The sequence below is a fragment of the Erinaceus europaeus genome, chromosome 18, assembly GCF_950295315.1.
Source record: "Erinaceus europaeus chromosome 18, mEriEur2.1, whole genome shotgun sequence".
Taxonomy (NCBI): Eukaryota; Metazoa; Chordata; class Mammalia; order Eulipotyphla; family Erinaceidae; genus Erinaceus; species Erinaceus europaeus.
The window spans coordinates 1,694,619-1,711,392 of NC_080179.1; the positions used below are offsets into that span (position 1 = coordinate 1,694,619).

Consider the following 16,774-nt stretch of genomic DNA (forward strand, 5'->3'; position numbering starts at 1 on the left):
CTGAATTTTCAGATAAGCAAGCAAGCAAAGCACCAATAAAACGAAAATAACGAGCACCAGACCGCATTTCCATCAGAGATTCCTGCAGGCAGACAACACTGCCATTTTGGGCTTATTATAATGTTGGTGTTTTAAGCCTCAGTAAACATGAATATCCACTCTGATTATGATTCCGCAGACTGATGCACTCGTCTGACTGGGTCTCTACATTCAGACCAGGCAGGGCTGAGGCCAGCTCCCAAAGTGAACTAAACCTCTCCCTCAACTTGCCGGTTGTCACAGTGGTGCGCACACGTGGTTATGATCACAGACACTGAGACTGTGACTTAGAAGTACATATAGTCATGCTCTTCACATTAGTCTCCAGAGGAGCTGATTAAACGAGTTACTTGAAAGGGGCATAAACACTTTAAAAGCAAATACCAGAAAACCAGAACATCTATTGAAATGGAATTTGTAGTTAATTTATTTCAACATTAGCTAAAGTAATTGACCTTCACACTAAGACAAATAAGTGTTTAGAGATAAAAATAAATCTTTTTTTTTTTAAATTTTTGCCTCCAGGGTTATCGCTGGGGCTTCGTGCCTGCACTACGATTCCCCTGTCCCTGGAGGCTTTTTTTTTTTTCCATTTTGTTGCCTTTGTTGTGTATCCTTGTTGTTGTTGTTATTGTTGTTGTTGTTGCTGTCATTGTTGTTGGATAGGACTGAGAGAAATGGAGAGGGGGGAAGAGAAAGACAGACACCTGCAGACCTGTGAAGCGACTTCCCTGCAGGTGGGAGCCAGGGGCTAGAACCAGGATCCTTACATGGGTCCTTGTGCTTTGCGTCACGTGTGCTTAACCTGCTGTGCTACCGCCGGCCACAAATCATTTATTTTCTATAGTTATTATACAATTTAACAGGAAATTATTTTCTATTCTATTCAAAATTGAAAATGCTGACTTTGGTTTTAAAAACAGCCCAAATTACAGTATGTTTACTACATAAATTATAGAAGAATGGCTTGTCATTAATACAATGATAACTTCAACGTAATTTCTTTATTACATATTTATGCTATGTGAATATGCATTCAGATTAATCCAAGTGATTTTGCATAAGTCATTCTCCTCTCAGAATATCTCTCCGATGATTAGTTTGTTTCTACAAGTACTCATTCATTAATTCATTCATTTATTCATGGGAAATCTGTCTGGATTTCTCAAAGCAGACAATGTAGGTGTTTAATGTAAATTTTTAAGTTGGAATTTAATTGAATCTTCATAAGGATTTGCATTTCAGATATAGTGGTAAGTGGCATGTTGTTCTTAACTTGCAAATGTCCCTGATAAATTATGAATGAGCTGTTTTCTCAAATGTGTGAATAATGAGGAAGAATCAGATTCCCAGATGATTGGTTGAGTCTGTCTATTAAACTCTACTAAACCAGTAGATCATATGAGAAGTCATGTAACACATATATCTCAGATTCTTTTAGTTCACCACTAGTGAGCACCAGGGCAACAGATAACTTAAACTTTACAGCCAAACAGATCAAATCAGGTCTCCCATTTAGTAGCCGTGCTCCCTTAGACTGAATAATTCATTTTTTCTGGTTCATATTTTTCAGTAGATGAATAAGGTTCTCATTGGACTATTCTAAAATCTCAAATTGGTTATAGAGACATCAATTAAGTCAAATAAAATGGAGAGGCATGTTATGCGGTGCATAGCAATTAGATCATTAGTGTGTAGTGAGTATTTGATAGATTAGTTGACCAGAAATTGTCAAGGTAATGTGAAAAACAGTAAACAGTTATATAATGAAAATAACAGAAAGTTAAGTCTGGGGAATTGATATATATATATATATTTTTCCAGCAAGAACCTATGAAAGGGGTAAGATAGATGTTCACAAAGTAGTGTAATGACACTGTCACACATGCACCCAGGGCTGGTGCTCCTGTCTGTTTCTCTCACTCCATCGGAATGAAAAAAGTGGCCCAGAGATGGAATCATGCATGCACAAGGCCCTGGACACACACACACATTAGAGCTAAATCTGGGAGAATGATTTCCTCTGACACAACTTATTCAGCAATAAATATTTACTTGGAAATAGAAAGAAAACTCTTTGCAGAGCTCTGAATGTGTAGAAAGAAGAGTTTCAAACTGAGATGCCGAGGGAATTACCACCTATGTGGCAGTCATTCAAAACATTATAATATTCAGTGTAAATTAAAAGTTTGTAATTCGAGTTCTCAAGATAAATTAAGAAGTATTTGAGTTGAAGAAACCAGAAAAAAAAAGACTTTAACAATAATTTTCAAGAGTTAAAAAATTAGAATCCGGAGAACTCACATACAAGCAAGACTCACTATCTGCCACCTTGCACAAAGTTACTTAACCTCAAACTTGGTTGGACGTGTTGTAGATAAAGTTCTCTAAAATGGAATTAGTTAGTAATAATATGGACTCCCACTTTTTCTAGTAAGAAAAAAAAATAGAGGCACCCCCAGGGGAGAGCCATGGCTGATTAGAAACAAGTCAGCTTCTCTCCATTAAAATAACCAAGGTTTCGGAAAGTCTGGCGGTAGCACAACGGGTTAAGCTCTTGTAGCACAAAACGCAAGGACAGGTGTGAGGATCCTGGTTTGAGCCCCTGAGCCCAGCTCCCCACCTGCAAGGGAGTCGCTTCACAGGCGGTGAAGCAGGTCTGCAGGTGTCTGTCTTTCTCTCCCCGCTCTCTGTCTTCCCCTCCTCTCTCCATTTCTGTCCTATCCAACAACGATGACATCAATAATAACTACAACAATAAAACAACAAGGGCAACAAAAGGGAATAAATAAATACTTTTTTTAATTTTAAAAAATAACCAAGGTTTCAACAGTATGTCACTACGAATGCCAACACATCGCACCTATGAGAAGAGTGCACATGACTTCTTGAAGATGGCTGAGTGCAAGTGGCCAGGAGGACGGCAGTGGGCTACCCCAGTGAAAGGCAGCTTTGCACAGCCAGCAGCATCATTTTGCTGCAGCTTTTAACCAACAGCTGGGAACCCCTGGCTAGCTAGCAAGCCCAAAGCTGCCATGACCAGCAAATACAAGGCCGTCTACCCGGGGGACCCCTCAGCAGGAGCTCAGGAGGGCACTGGAAGCGGGTGGACATCTTCCTGGCAAATAATGGGACTTAACTCGGGAATGCAAGTATGGTTGAATCTGTGTGAATCAGCCAATGTTATTTATATATCACTCACAAGGGGAAGACAGAGCATGACTTCTCTCAATGGACGCTGAAGTGTCATTCAACTTCTTCTTCTAGCGTTTGCCCTTCTTCCGCAGCCAGTCAACAGCGTCAGGTTGAGCCTGATGTCAAGTTTCGAGACCCCCTTTGAATCTGGAGAGGTGGCAGTCGTTGACTCTGTGGGTCATAGTCTGTCTGGAGCCGCAGGGGCAGTTCATTCAACAAGGTTCAACATCTATTTGTGACAAAGAAAGAAAAAGAAATTGAGAACAGGAAGTAGATAGCATCATGGTTATGCAAAGACACTCTCAGCCTGAGCCTCCAAAGTTCCAGATTCAGTCCCCAGCACCACCATAAGCCAGAGCTGAGCAGTGCTCTGGTAAAAAAATAATAATAATAAATAATAAATTAATAAATAATAAAAACTAATAAAGAAACCTGAATTTTCATGAGCATATGAACTGAATATCATTCCTTAGTTCTGTGATTTTTAGTTTGTGATTGTATTTTTATATCCTGAATTTTATATGGAACTTTTACATAGAAATTTATAACTCTAATTAAACTGCCACTTTCCTTTATTGTCCTGAAGGTGCTTCCTTCATGTGACTTGAACGGGTCTGAAACTTCCAACTGCCAGCCATATGTCTTTTACCTCCCCTTTGTCCTAGAGAATCTAGGACTTACATCGCTCTGCTTGATGTTCTTTTAAAAGACACACACACACACACACACACACACACACACACACACACACATCTATATCTATAGATATATATCCAAACCCTTTATTGGTCTAATATAAACATGGATTACAGAACAGTTATCACATGAGTACATTTTCTTAAGTGACCAACATGAGTGTCTGTTCACCATTTCCATCACCAGCTGAAGCCTCCACCCCCCGACACTCTCATCTTCATTGGTCCTAGAGTCTTGTTTGAGACAGTCTCCAATTCTGTGATAAGAATCTCACAGTGAGAGACCCACTCAGATCTTCTATGTCTCTCCCATGTGTGCAGGTCATTCAGAAATTTTCCTGTTTTCATCTTATCAGTCTGCTTAATTGCCTAGTTGTCAGTGTTGAATAACCCAGAGGAACAGACATGGATTTCTTCCCAGCCTCCCCAACTATCTTCTTTAAAGTCCAAATTCACTTTTAGAAACAATTTTGTGTAGAATTTCACATTTATCCTGTGTGTGCATTCGTGTGTGATCTGAGTGACTGAAGAGTGAATCATACAGGGGCCTGGGCACCTGGGCTGTACACAGGGATAAGCTCACATGGTGCAAAGCTCAGGGACCTGCTCAAGGATCCATGTTTGAGTCCCAGCTCCCCACCTGCAGGGAGCTCGCTCCACAGCCAATGAAGCAGGTCTGCAGGTATTTATATTTCCCTCTCTGTCTTCCCCTCTTCTCTCAATTTCTCTCTGTCCTATCCAACAGCAACAACAGTGGACAAAGTGGCCATCGGAGCTGTGGATTCATACTACAGGCACCCAGCTCCAGCAATAACCCTGGATGCAAAAAAAAAAAAAAAAAGAATAAATTATACACAGCATGGTCCTTTATTCTGAAACAGGGAACAATTCCTATGAAGTGTGGTGGCATCCTCAACAAAATTGCATTTAAATAAGCAAAAATCAAACTTGATTTCAAATTACATTAAATTGGATGAAAAATTATCTGATATTGCTCCAGATCTGAAAGTTTGCTCTCAGCTGCTTCTGAGTTTTAACACCACTGAGGATAAGACCTTTTGTCTGTGAAATGCCTTTCATTTAGTGCATGTCACACTATTGTTCCTACTGCTTGTGTTTTCCCTGTTGGTACTATTATTTTAATAAAAGCTAAAAATCCTCCATTTAAAGAGGGAAATACATTTTAAATTAATTACCTGGGTACAGGCTTCATTTAAGGTTCCAAGATTTGGGTAGGCAGGTGGTTGTTTGTGTTTATTGTCCTGTTTCTGTTGCAAATAGTCACGAGTAGCTACAAGTTTAAGGCCAGCGATCATCAGCGAATGTTTAGTCTTTCTCTCAATCATTTTGCTGACTCTGATACTTCTGCCACCCATTCGGAGCCTTGTGATTACATTAAATCACACAGAAATCAGGAAAATGTTCCCATTTGAAGCACGGGCAGTCTTCAATTTGTCTACAGTCCTAATTAACCCTCATTATATAATGAATCCTAACCCGTGCCGTAGGGATTAGGGAATAGAAATAGTTGAAATAGGAAGTTAGGAAACAGAAATAATTCTACCAACCACCGATGGAATTTAGAATGGTAATAAATGTCAGCCTTATTAATATAAGATTAATGATAAGATTGTGTTGTCATCTTAGTAAGAAAAGAAAATAATGTTTTCTATGTTACTGAATATATATGTTTTTTAATTATATATATATGTATATATATAATTTTATTTATAAAAAAGGAAACACTGACAAAACCATGGCTAAGAGGGGTACAACTCCACACAGTTCCCACCACCAGAACTCCGTATCCCCTCCCCTCCCCTGATAGCTTTCCTATTCTCTATCCCTCTGGGAGTATGGACCCAGGGTCGTTGTGGGATGCAGAAGGTGGGAGGTCTGGCTTCTGTCATTGCTTCCCTGCTGAACATGGGTGTTGACAGGTGGATCCATACTCCCAGCCTGTCTCTCTCTTTCCCTAGTGGGGCAGGGCTCTGGGGAAGCAGGGCTCCAGGACACATTGGTGGGGTTGTCTGTCCAGGGAAGTCTGGTCAGTGGTAGCATCTGGAGCCTGGTGGCTGAAAAGAGAGTTAACATACAAAGCCAAACAAATTGTTGACCAACCCTAGACTTAAAAGCTGGAATAGTGCAGATGAAGAGTTGGGGGGGGGGTCCTCCATTTTGTAGATAGCTAGTAGGCATATTTTAGGTATATTCCAAAGGGCCTGTGAACTGGGTGGTGTCACATCTGGTTGACCACACATATTACAATGTGCAAGGATAGGGGTTCAAGCCCATGGTCCCCACCTGCAGGGGGAAAGCTTTGTGAGTGGTGACACAGTGTTGCAAGTCTCTCTCTCTCCCTCTCTCTCTCTGTCTCTATCACCCCTTCTCTCTTGATTTCTGGATGTCTCTATCAAATAAATAAAGATAATTTTAACAAAGCAACTATATATAATTTAAATGAAGAAATAAATATATTTGTCTTTATATTAATGACAAGTAATATATTTCTCTTTAGGAAATTCAACTTCATGTAGATACCTTCTGTATATTTAAAGATAAAAATGTCATTAATAATTTAGCACATTTTTTTTAATTCAAAGACAAATTTGTATAAAATGTCATTTCCTTAACACTAAAATAAAACTTTTGCTATGGGTAGATAGTTTTTCCTTCTCAAATCTTCTTGAATTGGTAAAGGAATATTTACTGTTTAAATAATTCACAGTAATTACTTGTATAATTCTAATTATACTAGTACAATTTACTTATTGTAAATTTATTATACTAGCACAATTTACTTATTGCAAATTTCTTATACTAGCACAATTTACTTATTATATGGTGTCACATCTTATTCCTGAGGAAAAAAGCCTTTAAAGTTTCCTATAAGATAAATTTAGCAGCAATGCACTCTGTTCATCTGGAACCATCCTCAGTTTTGAAGGGTGCTTTTTGTGAAGATAGAATCCTCACTTAACATTTCTTTTACTTTCTTCAGTTGAGTACGACATTCTCCAGCCTCAGAATCGCCAGCATTTCTGAGGTAGAGTCGGCTGTCACTGTCAGGGTGACTGTAAGACACATGGACTTTTCTTGCTGTTTGCAGGGTCCTGGCCTTTTAATACCAGGCTTTGATGGTTATGGGTAAGCTAGTTTCACGGGTACTCTATTCTAGCTCTTTCAACTTCAGGATGTGTGGATTTCTATTTCCTCATATTCGGGAGAGTTTTTGACATAATTGTTTTTCTGCCTTACTTTTCATTATTATTCTCTTCCTCTTCCCTCCTCACCCCCTACTGTCTCTCCGCTTTGCCCTGTGATCAAGTATGCTTATCTTGGGTACTAACAATGCCCTACAGTTCTCTAAGTTTCTGTTCATTTGTTTCATTGGTTTTACTTCTCTGATCCTCAAATTGCATAATCTCTATCAATTTAAATTTGTTGGTTTTTACTCTTGATAGCTCAAAACCTACAATTAATCCTCTGCAGTGATTTATTTCAGTTATAGTCCAATTGAACACAGAATTTATACTTGCATCTTATTTTAAAAATTATTTCGGTTTTAATTAATGTTACTTATGAGACAATGCCCTCCAAATGCCTGTCTTAATCATTCTACTGTATCTTTTAGTTCCTTAAAAGCATTTATAGTCAGTCACAAAGTTTTGTGTGTGACATTCATCTGCTTAGTCTAATACCTGGATCTACTCAAGAGAAATTTCTATTGTCTGGTTTCCTTTTCCATTCTGTAGGTCACACTGTCCTAGTGCTTCTATTTTATTTTATTTTATTTTATTTTATTTTATTTTATTTTATTTACCTGAGCATCGCTTTGCTTTGGCTGATGGTGGTCCTGGAGACTGAAGCTGGGATCTAGATGTCGCAGGTATGGAAGTGTCAGCATAGTCATTACACTTTCTCCCTGGCCTGAAAGTGAATATTTTAGGTAATATTTGGTAACCATTTTATGATATCTTCATGTCTTCTCTTTCTGCACGGGATTTGACTTCTGTTTATTTGTTAATGTATTTGTTGAGTGACGTATCTGAACTATTTAAAGTGGAATCAGCTTCTTCTGCAGGTTACAACCTGCAATGTTGCTCAGGGAGTGAAATCTTTTTTTTTTTTCTGCCTCCAGGATTATTATTGGGGCTCGATGCTTGCACCACAAATCCACTGCTCCTGGAAGCTATTATTTCCCTTTTGTTGCCCTTGTTGTTTTATCATTATTGTGATTATTATTGTTGTTATTGCAATCATCATTGTCAAACAGGACAGAGAGAAATGGAGAGAGGAGGGGAAGACAGAGAGGGGGAGAGAAAGACAGACACCTGCAGACCTGCTTCACCGCCTGTGAAGCGACTCCCCTGCAGGTGGGGGGCCGGGGCTCCAACCAGGATCTTTAGCCAGTCCTTGTGCTTTGCGCCACATGCTTTTAACCCTCTGTGCTACCACCCAACCCCCAAGGGATCTTTTATCTCTTTGACTTCCCACTACTCTGCCCAGAGATATCACGGTTCATTTGGTGCTTCCTGCTTCTAGCGGTGTTACAATAGATTAATAGACTGAGAGTTTCTTTATTCAGCATTGATCTCACTTGTACATTTCTGTCCAATCAGATCCAGTTAAAACTGAGCTCCTTTGCAAGGGCTGAATTCTGTACCAACACCTGTCATTTCCTCTATGCAAAGGTGGCCTCTTCTTAGATGGACCTGTCTCCGGTTCATTCTGTTAAACAGTCTAACAACTGATGTGATGCTACCAATCTCTGCTTATTATTCACCAATAAAGAGCGTCATTTAAAAAAAAAACACTCTTAAAACTGAAATTCCTTGTGCTGTGTTCTACATAGAGTCAAACATTTAAGGGGAGAAGACAGAACACCTTCTTTACATCACCTGAGCAAGAATATCTTAGCCACAGTTCCGCAGTTAGAGACAGTGACAACAGTCTTTTATTGCTTTGTTTTACTAATTCATTTCTGAATAATGTGCTCATTCCTTCAGTATGTTGTCGACTGGTTAGTAACCCCTGGCTTATGTTTTTTCTTCTATCCATAGAAATCCTGTCCTTTCAGCAGAGAAATCCTTCTGAATTTGTAAGGCAACAAATTTGTCAGCATTTACAAAACCACCCCTTTAATTCATAGTAAGTTCAGCAGTCACACAGTGACTCATTTGGTAGAGCACACTTGTTAACTCGTAGAATGACCCAAGTTCAAGTCCTCAGTCCCCACTTGCAAGGGGGAAGCTTCATGAGAGGTGGGGCAGTGTTGTAGGTCTCTCTTCTGTGTCATTATTTCTCTCCGTCTCTCATCTTGTATCAAAAGAAAGAGGAGCAGAAATGATAGCCAGAAAATGGTGGTGTTGTACAGGCACTGAGTTCTAGATACAACCCTGATCACAAAAACAGAAAGACAAACATAGTGGATAAAACATTAGCCTCTCAGGAGTCCCAGGCATCACATGTGTCTGGAGATATCCTGGTTCTCTCTCCTCCTCTTTCCCTAGATCAGCAATTTATAAATAAATATTTAACAGATTTTCAGTGACAACTTTATTTCATCTTTCCAAAGCATTTAGCTTTCATACTCACCTGATTTAAAAATATATATTAGTTCAAATTGTTCTAAAAATGTGTTAACTGTTATGAGAAGCACACTGTCAAACTTATTTTTGGTATAAACATAATTCAGTACTTTGTGAGGAATTGGAAATAAACTAATGTGAAGACACATGCTTCTAAAATTCACATGCTCCTGAAGCATGACTGTGATTCATAAATGAACTACAGGAACAGGAGAGGTGGGCGAATCACACAGATCCCTCTGCTAAGTACAGAAATGATTAGCTTTTGGTTCTAGAAAAAAGTCTGCTCATCAGTGGTGGCACTGGGAAAACAGTAATATAGAGATACTTCAAGTAAGAGAAAAATGACAAGCACCTGATATTATAAAGATCACATGGCCATGCTTACTTGAACATTACTAGACTGTGTTTCCTGCCAACAAGTTTAAAAAATAGAAACTTAGTTTATAAACTAAACTCTTTTGATTGATTGAATGATTTAATAATGAAGGACAAGACCTTAGGATAAGGGGCACAATTCCACACAGTTCCCACCACCAGAACTCCGTATCCCGTCCCCTGCATTGGCAGCTTTCCTGTTCTTTATCCCTCTGGGAACATGGACCCAGGGTCACTATGGGATGCGGAAGGTAGAAGTTCTGGCCTCTGTAATTGCTTCTCTGCTGGACCTGGTTGTTGGCAGGTCAATTCATATCCCCAGTCTGAGAAACAAAATGCTTACTGCACACTAAGCCTGCCCCAATCTCATGCAAACATTTATCTTGTGAAATTTGTAAACTTGTATAGGAAGGAAGAAAAAACTTCAATTCAAAAGCAAAAAATAAAAAAAATAATCTAGACAAGCTTTTATATAGAAACAAAACTTGCACAAGGACCCAGGTTCGAGTCCCTCGTCCCCACCCACTGGAGGAAAGCTCCACAGGCAGTGAAGAAGGCGTGCAGGTGTCTGTCTGCCCTCCCTTGTCATCTCCTCTCTGTCGCTATCCTATAGTAATAATTTAAATAAATAAATAAATAATTTTATAAGAGAAACAAACTTTTGTAGGGGCGGGGTAGATAGCATAATGGTTATGCAAAGAGACTCTCATACCTGAGCTCTTAAGTTCAAGGTTAAATCCACTGTGCCACCATAAGCCAGAGCTGAGCAGTGCTCTGGTCTCTCTCTCTCCAAAGTAAAATTAATAAAATTAAACAATAGATATTTTTTTGTCTAGAAATAAATAGTTTCTGTGGTTGATAAAGAGTAGTGAATGATGCCTCTAGTCAGAGCAGTCCGTGTCTTCAGTCTCTAGTCCAGTCTCCCTGATTGTAGCTAGAATTCCTCGTCCATTTTAAGGCTCTCTGTGACTAGGTCAGGTAACTGGTAATTCAGGCGACTCTCCTCCCTTTTCTATTCTCACATTAATTGCTGATGATGAATCCCTTCCTTCTTCACGCCAAGTAGCTGTGACTGTGTGAATGTTTGTGCCCACTTCCCCTACTGGAATGTTTGGTTGATGTGTGGACTTCAGGACACTCGCTGAAATTCAAAAGACCTAAGCTGGAGGTGAGAGTACTCTGAAGACACATGTCTTGGGGAGATAAGAAACTGTCAACACGTGCACCATAAACCACTAGTCCCCCAGAAGATGAGTCAGCCAGGGCGAGGGAGGCCGTAGAGCAGCTGACTCACAGCTGACTCACTGGACACTGGGCTTCTTTGCAGTACACGTGGTTCATGTTTGAGCGGCAGTCAGTGCGCTGGTGTCTTCCCCTCTCTCTCTGCATTTCTTTTTTTTTTTTTTTTTTTTTTTTTTTTTTTTATTTATTTAAATTTTTAATTTAAGAAAGGATTAGTGAACAAAGGCATAAGGTAGGAGGGGTACAACTCCACACAATTCCCACCACCCAATCCCCATAACCCACCCTCTCCCATGATAGCCTTCCCATTCTCTAGCCCTCTGGGAGCATGGACCCAGGGTCGTTGAGGGTTGCAGAAGGTAGAAGGTCTGGCTTCTGTAATTGCTTCCCTGCTGAACATGGGTGTTGACTGGTCGGTCCATACTCCCAGTCTGCCTCTCTCTTTCCCTAGTCAGGTGTGTCTCTGGGGAAGCTGAGCTCCAGGACACATTGGTGGGGTCTTCAATCCAGGGAAGCCTAGCCAGCATCCTGGTGGCATCTGGAACCTGGTGATTGAAAAGAGAGTTAACATACAAAGCCAATCAATTTGTTGAGCAAACATGGATCCCAAGATTGGAATAGTGGAGAGGAAGTGTTGGGGAGGTACTCACTGCAAACTCTAGTGTAATGCTGCTTTCAGGTATATATTTTGCAGTAGTTTATGGATACGTGTGCACATACGCTCTCTCTCACAGAAACTGGTATATGTCTAGGTTATGGGACTTTGTTAGAAAGTGAACTACCTGAGATGAAATTAGAGTGTACTATAAAAGGAAAGGTCTCACCCGAGTAATGAAGCTGAAGGGTTGTCACTCCACACGTGAAGTCTCTGGATACACTCTGAGGTGAAGCATGTTGAGATGGCAATCGTTGCTTTGGTTAGGTTGTGATCGGCGGATGCAATATTATTTGGTATGGAATGGGAGAAGCATACGGGAAAGTGAGCCCTATCCAAGGGTGCCAGGACTGGGGGAAGTAGGGGCTCTATAGTGAAGATGTGAGGTTCCTGCTGTCTTAGGGTTCAAAAAGACAATCAATAGTTAATATTACCCACACATTATTTGTTAATTGGGTTAACTTTGAAAAGTCCCTTTGTTATGGTTTGCTGTACAGTACCCAGTATCTTGTATATAGCTGTGCTATTGGAAGCTTCTAATCTACTTGGTCTAGGCTTTTGAGAGAGTCCGCATATCAAATACGTAGCCTATCTATTAAAAAGATTCAGTTTGTCTTTTGAGAACCTTTGAGACATACAATTGATTTCCCCCTCTCATATTAATTAACTACTGATTTATATGACTACATTTTGCTAGGAGTGTACATAAACACCATTCCCATCACCAAAGGACCGTGACCCATCCCTCCCGCCCATTCCCACCCCCCACTGGCCCAGGAAGCTACATGTCTACTCCTCACCACTGGGTTTTTACTTTGGTGCCCTACTTACAATTTGATCAGGTCCTGCTTTTAGTTTCCCTTTCAAATCTTCTAAGTCAGCTTCTGTTGATGAGTGGGATCATCCCATACTCATCTTTAACTTTCTGACTTAGTCCACTTAACATAATTCCTTCTAGCTCTGTCCAAGATGGGTCAGAGAAGGTGAGTTCATTGTTCTTGATAGCTGCATAGTATTCCATTGTGTATATATACCACAGCTTTCTCAGCCATTCATCTGTTGTTGGGCACCTGGGTTGCTTCCAGGTTTTAGCTATTATGAATTGTGCTGCTATGAACATAGGAGTACACACCTCTTTTTGGTTGGGTGTTATGGAGTCCTTGGGGTATAACCCCAGGAGAGGAATTATTGGGTCATATGGAAGGTCCATGTCTAGCCTTCTGAGGGTTTTCCAGACTGCTCTCCACAGAGGCTGTACCAATTTACATTCCCACCAGCAATGTAAAAGGGTTCCTCTGTCCCCACATCCTCTCCAGCATTTGTTGCTGCTGTCCTTTTTGATGTATGCCATTCTTACAGGAGTGAGGTGGTATCTTAGTGTTGTCTTAATTTGCATTTCTCTGACAATCAGTGACCTAGAGCAGTTTTTCATATGTTTGTTAGCCTTTTGGATCTCCTCTGTGGTGAGTGTTTTGTTCATTTCCTCTGCCCATTTTTGGATGGGGTCATTTGCTTTTTTGTGGCTAAGTTTGCTGAGCTCTTTATATATTTTGGTGATTAGTTTCTTGTCTGATGTCTGGCATGTAAAGATCTTCTCCCATTCTGTGAGGGGTCTCTCTGTTTGTTTAATAGTTTCTTTGGATGTGCAGAAGCTTTTCAATTTGATGTAGTCCCATTGGTTTGTTTCTGCTTTGGTCTTCCTTGCAATTGGGTTTGATTCATCGAAGATATCCTTGAGGTGTAGATGGGAAAGTGTTTTACCAATGTTTTCCTCTAAGTATTTGATTGTTTCTGGTCTGACATCTAGGTCTTTGATCCATTTGGAGTTGATTTTTGTTTCTGGTGAGATAAAGTAGTTCAATTTCATTCTTCTGCATGTTTCAACCCAGTTTTCCCAGCACCATTTATTGAAGAGAGCCTCCTTCTTCCATTTAATCCTTTGGGCCCCCTTATCAAAGATTAGATGCCCATAGGTGTTGGGATTTACTTCTGGGCTTTCAATTCTGTTCCACTGGTCTGTGTGCCTATTTTTGTTCCAGTACCATGCTGTTTTGATGATGATGGCTTTATAATATAGTTTAAGGTCTGGGAGTGTGATGCCTCCATTTCTGTTTCTTTTCCTCAAGATGGTTTTGGCAATTCTAGGTGTTTTCAGGTTCCAGATAAATGATTGTAGTGTTTGTTCTATTCTCTTAAAGAAGCTTGGTGGAACTTTGATGGGTATTGCATTAAATTTGTATATGGCTCTGGGGAGAATGTTCATTTTGATGATATTTATTCTTCCAATCCATGAGCATGGGATATCTTTCCATTTCTTGGTATCAGTTTCTATCTCCTTGAGTAGCGACTCATAGTTTCTCTCTCTGCATTTCTATATGAAATGCCAGCTCTCAGCGTGTGTAAGCCCGTCACTAAACAGAAAGGCAAAAAAAAAAAAAAAAAAAAAAAGGAAAGGAGGAAAGGAAAAGGAAAGTAAGGGAGGAGAAAAGTCTTTTAAAAATTTTATGAATTTTTAAGTTAATTAATTAATTTCTTTTTACCAGAGCACTGCTCAGCTCTGGCTTATGCTGGTGCAGGGGATTGAATTTAGAACTTTGGAGCCTCAAGCATGACAGTCTCCTTGCATGACCACCATGCTATCTGCCCTCCACCTAAGAAAGAAAGTCTTCATCAAATTAAAAATAAATGTATATATATATTTATTTATTATTGGATAGAGACAGAGAACAATTGAGAGGAGAGAAGAAGACATAGACATAGAGATAGGCACCTGCACCCTGTTTCACCGCTCATGAAGCTTCCCCCTGTAGACTGGGGCCTTGAACCTGGGTCCTTGTGCACTGTAATGTGTGCGCTTAACCAGCTACACCACCGCCTGGCCCTGTCATCAAATATTGAAACGTCAGTATCTTCATTTAGAATATCCAAGCTGCCAGAACTCTGAGAAATGTGGCCCTCTTGCTTGCATGCCACCTAATCTGTGGCATTTTGTTAAAGGCAGCTAGAGCGAGCTCATAAAATAAATAAAGAAACAAAATAAGATATGCAGGCACTGTGTGAGTCTTTGTGGGGAGGTAGGCGGAGGCCTTCCATGTGAATTCTGAGGAGGGCAGCTAATGACTGTGCTGCAAGAGGAGCTTCTGTTTCCGAACTTGGGCCTCACACTTAAGACGAACTGGATGGGAGAAGGCAGCAGTTAGGGGCTGCTGGAAATGTTAGCAAGAAGATTCTAGGAGGAAGAGCTCACAGATGAAAATTAACATCTACTGGATGTAAGCTTTGGGCAGAGATTCTTAAACATTGTTTTTATGTCCTTTCGTCTTTTGAATAATTCAAGCAAGCTTATAGCAGTGGGGTTGAGAAACATGTCAATGACACTTAAGAGACCATGTAAACAGGAATTGCTGTACAGAATTTTCATAGCACTAAGTAAACATATATATATATATATATATATATATATATAGAGAGAGAGAGAGAGAGAGTGATACTTTCTGTTACTAAAAGAGAGTCTTAAATTTTTAGCTAAGAGATGGTCGTATAGCTGGTTTTCTTTCTTCTTTTTTCCCTCCTTATAATTAGAAGACTTATCCATGTCAGAAAACTAGATTATAGAAATCTGACAAATTGCGGCCAGGTGGTAGCACACCAGGTTGACACATTATAATGTATAAGGTCCCGGGTACAAGCCCCTAGTGGTGAAGCAGGGCTGCAGGTGACTCTTTCTCTCCCTCTCTATCTTAATATCATCCCCTCTTAATATCTCTTGTCTCTTGCAAGGACCCGCAAAAAGATCCTGGTTTGAGCCCCCAGCTCCCCACCTGCAGGGGAGTCGCTTCACAGGCGGTGAAGCAGGTCTGCAGGTGTCTGTCTTTCTCTCCCCCTCTCTGTCTTCCCCTCCTCTCTCCATTTCTCTCTGTCCTATCCAATAACAAGGACAGCAGTAATAGCTACAGCAATAGGGAGCAGGGTGGTAACGCAGCGCGTTAAGCGCATGTGGCACGAAGCTCAAGGACTGGAGTGAGGATCCCGGTTCGCGTCCCCGGCTCCCCACCTGCAGGGGTGTTGCTTCTCAGGCAGTGAAGCAGGTCTGCAGGTGTCTGTCTTTCTCTTCCCCTCTCTGTCTTCCCCTCCTCTCTCCATTTCTCTCTGTCGTATCCAACAACAATGACATCAATAACAACAGTAATAACTACAACAATAAAAATAAACAAGAGCAAGAAAAGAGAATAAATAAATAAATATTTCTGTCTCTGTGCAATAATGAATATATAAAAAACATTAAAACATTTTTAAAATATTTGTTTTCCCTTTTTGTCGTCCTTTTTTATTGTTGTACTTATTATTGATGCTATCATTGCTGGATAGGACCGAGAGAAATGGAGAGAGGAGGGGAAGACAGAGAGGGGGAGAGAAAGACAGACACCTGCAGACCTGCTTCACTGCCTGTGAAGCGACTCCCCTGCAGGTGGGGAGCCGGGGGCTCGAACTGGGATCCTCACGCCGGTCCTTGCGCTTTGCAGCACGTGCGCTTAACCCACTGCACTACCGCCCCACTTCCTATTAAAACATTTTTAAAAGAATCTAAAAAATAATATAGATGAGGAAGAAACAATGAGAGTATTTTCTTCTTCTGTTTTAAGAAGCATAGGCTTGAAGAGTACAAGGAAAACAGAACAACAGTGTCAACACCTGAATATGTCTACTTTATTAATGACAGGAGTCAGTGAATTGGTAAAGGTTCAAACTACACAGAGATCTCTCGTGAGCTGACTCAATGGAAGAGAGTCTGACCGTCTGGATGGATTTGGTACAGAGCATTACTAGCCCACAGTGTGTAAACCTTACCTAACTCACTCGAGCTAAGAAGCACATATTATAATATAAGGATATTTTCACAAGAACTGATTGCATCAACTATGTTTGTAATATTAATTTAAATTATTTGGAGATGGACAGAGTATGAGCAACACGCACAT

General features: G+C 40.3%; 1 long non-coding RNA gene across 2 annotated transcripts in view; it reads left to right on the top strand.

The window, feature by feature from the left end:
* The window catches only part of LOC132534295 (uncharacterized), a 625,528-nt gene that overhangs the window by 551,450 nt on the left and 57,304 nt on the right, over window positions 1-16,774 (top strand). The window contains exon 4 of one of the 2 annotated variants that reach the window (XR_009546018.1): window positions 4,675-4,958. The exons of the other annotated variant lie outside the window; for it this stretch is intronic. This is a non-coding gene — a long non-coding RNA (uncharacterized LOC132534295). Of the gene's footprint in view, window positions 1-4,674; window positions 4,959-16,774 lie in introns of those variants that run through there. 2 annotated transcript variants of the gene reach the window in all.